Source organism: Cynocephalus volans, chromosome 7 (assembly GCF_027409185.1).
Source record: "Cynocephalus volans isolate mCynVol1 chromosome 7, mCynVol1.pri, whole genome shotgun sequence".
Classification (NCBI taxonomy): Eukaryota; Metazoa; Chordata; class Mammalia; order Dermoptera; family Cynocephalidae; genus Cynocephalus; species Cynocephalus volans.
This window is the reverse complement of record NC_084466.1, coordinates 68779286-68789277: the sequence shown is the minus strand read 5'-3', so window position 1 is coordinate 68789277 and position 9992 is coordinate 68779286.

Here is a 9992-nt window from a genome sequence, read left to right as displayed (position 1 = left end):
AGGATCTCCTACACCCCCAGGCACCATTTCTGAATCCAATTATATTTTGGGAACTCAATTTTCCTGAGTGGTAAGTTACATCTTTTCTCTGCATTTCTTTTTATGTCATCGTTGTTCGATAGAGATTGAAAGCACCATCAGATACTGGATCTGCCTGCATTCCTCAGCCCCCTCTGCTGTTATGGGAGGTGCCTGACCCTGCACCCGGCTTTATTTTCCTCTTCCTGACACCTGCTCTACATTCAGAGGCCAGTGCAATCTGTATGCCATTGAATCAGGGATAATAGTAATTAAGCAATGAAGCGAGAACTATCTCAAATATATACTTCTCAGAGTCTTACATCATCTGGTCTGCTCTTGAGAGAATTGACTAATTTTTAAGGAAATCTGATGCCCAATCTCAAAAAACACCTTAAACTATACTTATGGTTAGTCTCAAAACAAAATGTCCCCGTATCCATTTTTGCCTTCTTCCTTTTAGTAACAGAGCTACCTGAGTTGTAACTAGACACAAGGCCTCCAGCTCTAAACTACAGTTCCCAGCCTTCCTTGCAGCTTTGTGTGGCCATGTGACTGAGTTTGGACCAATGGGATGTGAGTGTGTTAAGTGTGTGACTTCTGGGTTTCTACTTAAAGATGTTTGTTCTGGCTTCTCTCTTTCCCTTTTTTCACCTGGAAAAAGGCAAAGATGGGGCAACCGTGTAAGCTATGTGCTGAGGGCTATGAAGCTGTCCCCCACACCCCCTCCACTTTCCTCAGACCACTCACACATGGACTGTAGTGTAGCAAGTGATTAAAATGTTAAAAATGAGCATCTCTCACTGTTAGAGAGAGTACGACAGATTTCAGTGAAAGCTGTATATGTGAAGGCAGGGGTTATAATAGCAAGTGATTGCTTCTGGTCTCTGTCTTCATTCTCTCCTTCCTCCAATCCACTCTCCAACGGCTGTCAAAGAGAGGACACTTTGCTGCTTAAAAGCTTCTGCTGGTGGCTTCCAGTCAAGATGGTGGATTAGATGGTCCCCAGAGTCACTCTCTCTCACAAATCAACCAATTTACAACTATTAAAAAGCAACGATAGCCAAGCTGGGGCCGCTAGAGCTCAGGGGAGGAGCAGGAGAGACCTACGGAGGGCATGAAGGTGGGAGAAGCCACAATGAGAGAAAGAAAAAACTGCTCCCACCATTTTGAGCCCCAGCTGTTTCCAGGCTGGCCCTGGTGAGCACATGGAGCAGGAGTTGGCAAAGCCTGCAGCAGTATCCTTCGGATGAAGTTGCTTGGAGGTGGCAGGGGAGAAGAGGGCCTGGGTGGTCCCCAGGCCAGCAAGACCACTAACAGGGTTCTAATGGACCTACATAGGAGCAAGGAGCCACAACAACTGAAAAAAGGAGCCACTCAGAGGCTGGTGAGTCATCACAAGGGACCAGTGCATGGCCCGTCTGATGGGAAGTGTTTGGAGCATGGGTGGTAGGGGAGACGGGCCCACTGGGGGAACTGCGGCACAGCAAGGACAGCTGATCTGTCCCCCAACCAGCATAGGACCACTCAGTGGAGACTGGACAGTAATATGGAACTGCAGGGGGTGCAGTTTGCTGAAAAGACCCAGGCCCAGATCAGAGTTTCTACACAACCCAGGTGTACTGGCTCTCACGACCTGGAAGTACCTATAAAGTCAACCATTAAAACCTGAGCTGCACAAAAAGCTGTCCTTGGGGAATCAGCAGCAAACCAACAATTTAGCTCAACCACATAGCTCAAGTGCTGGTCCCCACAGGAAGTTCCCCCATTTTAGAAGTAAGCAAAGGACAACAAAATTAACTCCAGTGCAGAGTTTAAGTGGTAGGAATAGCAAATAACCCAACACAGAACTGAAAGAAAAAACAAAATACCCGCAGACCAGAGACAAAGTTTGATATTAACTAGTAAAGGTCTCACATCACCAAAGAACACCTATAACACCTAGAAGGACTGGAAGCCCCCTGGGCTACCAAGCCAGGGAGGGGAGAGCACTGGGAGCCTCAGCCATGCACCCTAATACCCACAACCAGTCCTGAGGGTGGGGGTCCGAGGGCCTCAGCCATGCCTCCCAGATACCCACAACCAGTCCAACAACAACCACTGAGCAGCTGCAGGAAGTGCCCCGGGGCTCTTCCGAGCCAGGGTGGTGGGGTCTGAGGGCTTCAGCCACATCCCTGACATCTGCACCCAGCCCAGCAATGACCAAGCCACTGCTGCAAGCCCCCCAGTCTCCCATGCAGGATTGAGGGGAGTGCCACAGGCCTCAACCCCACCCCTCCTCCTTCCTCATTACCTTCCCCTTTCCCCTCTCCCCCTCCCCCCACTGCTCCACAACATCATAGAGTGTAAAAAAAAAAATAATAAAAAAATATGCTTAATAAAAAAAAAATACCAAACCCTTAGCATGGCATAGAAGCTATAACAGAATTTGTTTTGGCTGAAAACAATGTAATTCCCAACTAAAAGTAATTTAAACATTAAAGCTTTGGTCTTCTCTCACAAATAAGAAATCTGGAGGGACCTATGTCCAGGGTTGTTTAGCAGCTCACTGATGTCAAGACTCTGACTTCTCTTTGCTTTAGTTCTCTTGGCTCATCCTCATAGTTACAAGATATCTGCAATGGCTCCAGCCCTCACGTCCTCTCACCTCTTTAAATGAAGAAAGGGAGAAGGAGCTCTTCTATTTATTTTTATCAGGGAGGAAAATCTTTCCCAGAAACCTCCGGTGGACTTTCCTCAAGTCCCTCTGGCCAGACATGCATCACATGTCTATGCGCTGGCTGCAAGCTGGCTGGGCAAGTGAGGATATAACATGGAAGGGAAGCTCTGTCCCTGACACACAGGGGAGCAGGCATGGCTGGAGGGCCGGAGCTGAGTGCATGCTCCAAGAGCCTCTTGCACTTCCCTGAAACAAATATGACTGTGAATTGAAATATAAAATATTTATCTCCTGTGACCATTGGGTCCATTACAAATATTTCTTTTGAATTGCTATTGTTACGATTTATTTGTCAGTACACAACCGACCCAAACAACATATAATACAAATTTCAATAACTAATGAAATAAAACAGATAAATTTGATTTTGTTGGAAATAACCTAATGCCATTGAAACATCTACAGTGGAAGAATAATAGTTATTGCTGGAAGGGTTAAATAATATTTTCATGTTGTAGATTTAGTGTTGAGTACTCTTGTTCAGAAAAATAAATTGGTGGGAATGGAAGGCGTTTTATAATAGCAAGATCATTCAGTTCTTTGGATCCTTTGTGAGTTATGAGCTAAAATGCACATGGTGATTTACAATAAAAATTAATTTGGGATGGGTGAGTGGCATGCCTTTTTCTTATAAAGTGGGAGAAGGCAACTAGAAAAGGGGAGATGGGAAAGGGGACTCTTGTAACACCTTTACCAAAGGAGAGTCTCAGCAGATCAGTAATAGAAGGAGGGCAGAGAAAAGTTGAGACTGAAATAGATTCTCTTGAAACCACCCATGGCCAGCATTATTTCCTTAGACAGTCTTTGAGGACCCCCAGTGATACATGGACCCCAGTTTAAAGACCACTGGTTGTGAAGATAAAATGAGGTAACATACATGAGAGCTTTTGTGTGCTATAAAGCATAAGTGTCATTGATAATAGCATATTCCCTATTGTATATTTTCTGCTTTTCCAAAATAGTGATTACAGCCCACAAAGTTAAAAAAAAAAAAAAAAGTCTCTAAGTACATCATGTTCCAAGTTCTGAAAACTGCCCACTGTGAGGCAAGCCAGCTCCCCACTGGGCTTGCTGACCTCCCCGACCCCCACTCCATCAAACACAATAGAAGGTTGGAGGAAAGGAGCGAGAGGCCACCTTTCTGGGGAGTGTTGAGCGGGGGTGGGGAAGGTGGGGTGGAGGTTGGGGCAGGTTCATGAGAGAGGGTGCCCTCCTGTCCCCTGGCTGAATGTCTGATCTTCCGTGGCATTGCCAATCAGGTCTGGAGCTGAGGAGGGGGACACCACTGGCCCTCAAGGTATCCGTTCCAGGGTGTATAGAACATGGCACATGTCATCTGCCCAGGTGCTCAGGCCCAGGAGGCCAGGCCAAACTAGGGTCCGTAGCTTGCCAGGCTGCAGAATGGGACAAAGAGGCTCACCTGACAGCCTCAAAGTAACCAGCTGGGGCAGCCAGGCCATGGTGTCACTATCAGTAGCTAGGGGAGCTGCCTAGGGTGTGGTCCCTGCCAGCAGCGCTTGGGGACCACAAGTTAGACCACTGATAATGACCAATAAAAAGGGGACAGTGAGTTCAGCCTTGCTACCACGTAATTGCTCAGTGTGGAAATGTCTTTGGCCTTCTTATGCTTCTCCCTGCCCCAGCACCAGAAGAGCAGGCCCAGGAAGAGGGTGGGAAAGCGGGCCCCACCTCTCCGTGGCTCCGTGTAGTGCTCTCTGGTACTGCCAGCTTGCGAGAGCTGATTGTGTCCATCTCTGCCCAACTCCATGTTGAGGGATGTCACCTTGGTAAGCTGAAATCCACCATGGTGGGAATATTTAACCACAAGAATCAGCAAAAGCTACAAATCAGTGTTTGCCCCCTACCCCCAAGCTGAGATGGGTGTTAGGGTATTCAACCAGCACACCACTGACTCCACAGCCTGAGACAGGAGCCTAGCATGCAGGGTGGGGGAGAATGTGAGTTGAATTATATTGAGATTTAAAAATCTAAGACTAAGGCTGAGTAAGTAAAATGAGTCTATCTTAATAACAGAAAATGATTGCAAAGCTATTAAGCAGGACTGAAATGTCCTTAGGGGAGCCTGCTACCCGGCAGAAAAGGTGAATTTGGTAAAGCATAGTGGTATATTAGAAAAATAATCTGTTTCGTGTCTACATTTCATAAACTGAAACTTCTCAATCAAATTGCATACCTCAACAAAACCAAAGATGTTGAAAGGGCCCATTTTAATCGTGAGCTGCTGAGCGCACTATGAAGTGTTGGGGGGGGTCTCAAAGAATTGCTCCCCCACATGATCCAGTTGACCTTGAGCCCTTTTCTCCCCTTGGGCTGGCGTCGCTGTGGCCTCTTGACCACAGAGCAGCGCTGGTGGGGTTAGAGGCCCCCTCTTGTCTCCTGGCTCCTGCCTGGGTGCTCTCTGCTTCCTGGCCTGGAGGGTGAATCAACACGTGGTGCATGACAGCTCTGGAGGTGCAGGGGGAGAGGCAGGCTCCTGCCTTGGTCCATCAGTCCCTGGTTCCAGAAGCAGATCTGCAGAAGCGTCAGGATCACCCACCCTCCGGTACTTGCGCCGTTTCTAAGGATGAGCAGCTGTGCAGAGAATTAGTTCTTTTGCAGAATAGAATCCTTCAATGAGACTAATTGTTTTTATAATAGGACTTTCACAGGAAGGAAAAAAAAAATCCCCCTCTCATAAAAGCAAATGGATTCTCTGCTCAGAATGCACATCTTCTGCCCAGCAGGTACCGAAATGCAGATGGTGCTTTCACATTCCCAACTGTGGATTTAACGAGGAAGGAGGGGGTCTCCTGCTCCTCTCCCTCCCTGCTACCAACACTGGCAATGCATTTCCTCTCTTTTTTGAGATTCACTTGGAGTGGGGCCATCTATTTTAAACAAAAGGCAAAAAATTCAAAGATTAGATGCGATTTAAATCGAGTTTTTTTAAAAAGGAGGGGACTTCTATGGTTGTCCCCAGGCTGACAATATTTTGAGAACCCAGCCTGTCGCCTACAAGGTGCTGATTCCAGGTGATTTCAGGAACATCGAGGTTTCTGTTCCAGTTAGGACTAAGCTTGGATGTATCGAAAACCAGACCACAGTAGCATAACCCCAAAGGGATGTGTTTTTCTCATGTAACAAAAGGGCTGGTGTGAACAGTCCAGGACTGGTGTAGCTACTCAAGGAAGCCCCCGTGGACCCAAGCCCCTTCTGCTTCCAGCGTGTCCTTCCTTAGCATGGAGTGTCTCTGCCAAGGTGGCAGGATGGCTCCTCCTCCTCTGGGCATTGCCCCTGACTTGCAGACAGGAACAAAGGCAACAGGCAAATTGCAGAATTGATGGGCCACGATCCAGCAATTACACTCCTCGGTATTTAGCAAGGTGAGTCGAAAACTTATGTCCACACAAAAACCTGCGCAAGATATTTACAGCAGCTTTACTTATAATCACCAAAACTTGGAAGCAACCAAAACATCCTTCAATAGGTGAGTGGATAAATAAGCTGCGGTACATCCAGACAATGAAGTATTTTCAGTGTTAAAAAGGAATGAGTTATCATGTCATGAACAGACACGGAAAAACCTTAAATGCATATCACTAAGTGAAAGAAGTCAATCCAAAAAGGCTTCATACTGTGTGACTCCGATTACATGACATTCTGGAAAAGGCAACACTGTGGAGACAGGAAAAAGATCAGTGGTTACCAGGGGTTGGGGGAGAGAGAGGTAAGTAGGTGGAGCATAGGGAAACCCTTCTGTATGACACTACAATGGTGGGTACATGTCATTTTACATTTTGTCCAAACCTATAGAGCTGCCCTTCCAGAGATTCAATGAGCTAATTTCTTTAACAGATCCTTTCTGCTTAAACAACTGGAGTGGATCCTGTTTTTTGTAATTCATAACCCTGCCTGGTGCAGTCTTAAAACCTATCCTTAGGTCACTGTCCAAAATGCAGGCCTCTTTAGACATCCGTCCTCTTCCATGCTCTTGTGAACACAATGTGCTGTGCTTCCTCACCCTGTCCTGTGGCCTCCTTCTCCTCTCGCTAATCCCTAAAGAAACACCAGTCTATGGTAAGGGAGTCCTGCACCCTCGGGCCCTCCACTGTCTGGCCCGAGTACAGTCCTAGACCCTGCTCTGCCCTATGCAGGGGATGTGATCACTCTTCCCTGCCCCACGCACCCTGAGGCCAGTTTGGGCTACCATCTCCACCCATGTGTCCTCTGATTGTGGATGGCATCTGTGCCTTTAGAGTCAAAGCATCTGGTCATAACTTTTTATCCACCACATCTTGATGCCCCAGCTCACAGAGACTTCATGTGACTCTGAACTCCAGTCCCATCTACTCTCTGACTGCTTATTTGGCCCTTCCATGGCTGGCATGGGTGGCTGATCACTTATGTTATATACTCAGATTCCACACCTGCCAGGACCAGATTGAGCATGAGGACCATATTTCCTCATACTTGAAATCCTGAGTCTACTGGGCATGTTCTGCACATAGTAGGCCTCAGAAGCACTTCATAATATAATTTCTAGTGGACCTAAATCTTTCTGTTTACCCTCTCCTTATTTTCATCATTTCTGTATTGTGAGTCTCACCTTCCCGAGAAAATACGCCTGAACGACTTCTCCCAGACTCCCTGGCAACCAGGTGCAGCCGTGTGAGCTAACGTCGGCCAATCAGAAGCACCAGCATGAGAGTCAAATGGAAAGTGAGTCATGCAGGCAATGCAGAGAGACCGGCCTCCTGGTAAACACGGTGGCAGAGGCTTCCGGCTTTTCAGGGGACATTCGGAATCCTCTGGAAGCCAGCAGTGAAGTCAAATGCAGAATGTGAGGTGGTCTTTCTCCACTGAACATTGGCTTTGTCACTGGCTCTAATCAGGCTAATGCTATTATAGTGGCCCTGAAGACGGTCATTTGGATGGATCGGGGTAGAGGTCATTTGGATGGATCGGGGTAGAACAATACAGACAGTATCAGGTATGACTTCAGCAAGGCTTTTGCAAATATGTCGTTTTAGTCCCTATAATATGGAAATGCTTCTATTACTTCATATCTTTGTTTCTTCATCACACACTTCTTCAGCATTTAAATCTTTCATCCTGGCCTCCCTCTCCATTTGGTCCAAATATCCTCTGGGCTATTTCTGGTTCAGCTGTTTAGAACATGCTGATTTATGGTGCCTTGCTAGAGATACGTGGTAGTGAAGGAACTGCCAAGTGCAATGGAAGGCATTTGCAATTCAGCAGGATGGTCTTAACTATGGTGCCGTCTTTATGCTGTCGAGAGGTGACGCGATGCAGGAAGGAATCTCAGACGGTATAATTAGACGAACAGACAAAAATCCAGACAGGCAGGGCAGTTGCTTTGAAGACCCTATGTTGGTTATATAAAATCAAATCCATTCCCAAATTGATCGCACTTAGCTGAGGAAAAGCTGGACAGACTCTGACGACTGAGGGAACTCTGTGACAAGCTTTGGCCTGTGCAAACGGCCCCGTTCAAGAGTAAATACACACATGGGGCCAGGGAGCTCATTAGTCTGCATGTTCCAGATGCTCATTCTCATTGCTTTGTCTGTTTTGATGACAGCTAGACTCAACTTCATCCTTCCGTCCCCCGACTCCACTCCACCCTCGCCCCTCCCTAATTCCAGGTGAGCGTTAGAAATTACCAAATCGAGCAAATTAATATTAATTTTGTTTTGAGAATTTAGGACATCCTTTGACCTAGTTGGAAATGTCACAGATCTGACTTTTATAAACTGTCTGTTCCTGCCACATTGCTTCTCCTTTCTGTGCCCAATTATCCTTCTTTGTGACGAGAGTTTTAAAATACCAGTCCTTCATGTCCCTCATGGGGTACTGTGGGGATGTAAATCCAACTGCCCCCACTGCAAACTAAAGAGTGTTTTAATGGTGCTGAAGGCACAGTATTGAGTCAAGACCTCCCAGAAATGCTGGGGTGCCCCACCAAGCCTTCACCCCACTCTCTGAGGACCACAGCAGTGAGCAGAAGAGAGACGGTGTTTGTGTAACTCCTCCGTGGGCCCTTCCGATCTCTCCCACCTTCCTGCCGTCCTTTTCACTCTGCTTCCCTTTCCTCTTTCTTTCTGCTGTAAACATCACAGTGGTGGAGGATTTCGGCTCGTGACTGGGGGTAAGGGGAAGGTAGAAGCGCATTTCCACTTCTTCTTTCTCTCACCCCAAACAGAGGTGAGGAGCCCCCCTCCCAGTACCCCATGCCCAGGCCCCCCTGGTTGCAGAGGGAAGAAATGGGTGTCCTTGTCAAACGACGAGTGTGATAAGTCCCAATGGGACTATGTGGCTCTAGGTGCACTTATTGGGCATGATGGCCTGAACTTTTATATATTTGACTTTCATAAGAGCAGGCCTTTCCTATGTCACACACAGAGACTCCTGACTGCCTTTCAAAGGCAGAGTTCAGACTCTTAAACTAGGTGCCCCCTGCTTCCATCTCCCACATGCAGGACTTCCCTATTTAGAAGAGGACAATTAACTGTACAGTTAGTCTTGTTAATGCCTAACTAAGTCACAGGAATAGAGTTTCCCTCGAATCTGCTGAGAACTTCCGAAAGTTGAATTTAGGCCCAAACAGCTATGTGATTCTCCTACCAGATTTTTACCATCAGATTCAAGTGTTGTCTTTGAGAAGAACAGAACTGTGAGTTGTTCTTAAATTAAATATGCAAATAAATAATTAAAATACATTAATATTTTATTAACAAAATAATAAATTATAATAAAATAGGTCATACTGAATGTGCTGGTTTTATTACTCTTGTTTTGGGGGAGCTTGACTTAAAAAATGTTTCTGCTTGGAAGGACTTCCTCAAATCTTATTCTTAAAACTTTACCCCCGTTCAAAACCCAGCTCAGTGGCTACTTGGCTTCACAGGAGAGTCCCAACTTCTCCATAAGAATAAAGCACTCATATCACTTGCCACACACCTCACTCTTCCTTCTAGATACCTGTGTGTTGTTTTCCGTCAGCTCCTGGATCACAAACTCCTCGGGGGAGAGTTCATGTTACACACAACCTCATATGTTCTGATGCAACTTAATGCTCAGTACATTTATTTATTCATTTATTTATTTGTTTTTTAAATTTTTATTGAATCAAAATTGATTATACATACTTTGGGGGTTCAACGTTGAGATATGTTGATCAAATCAATATTACTAGCATATATATTGTTACAAATAGTAATTATTCTTTATTCCC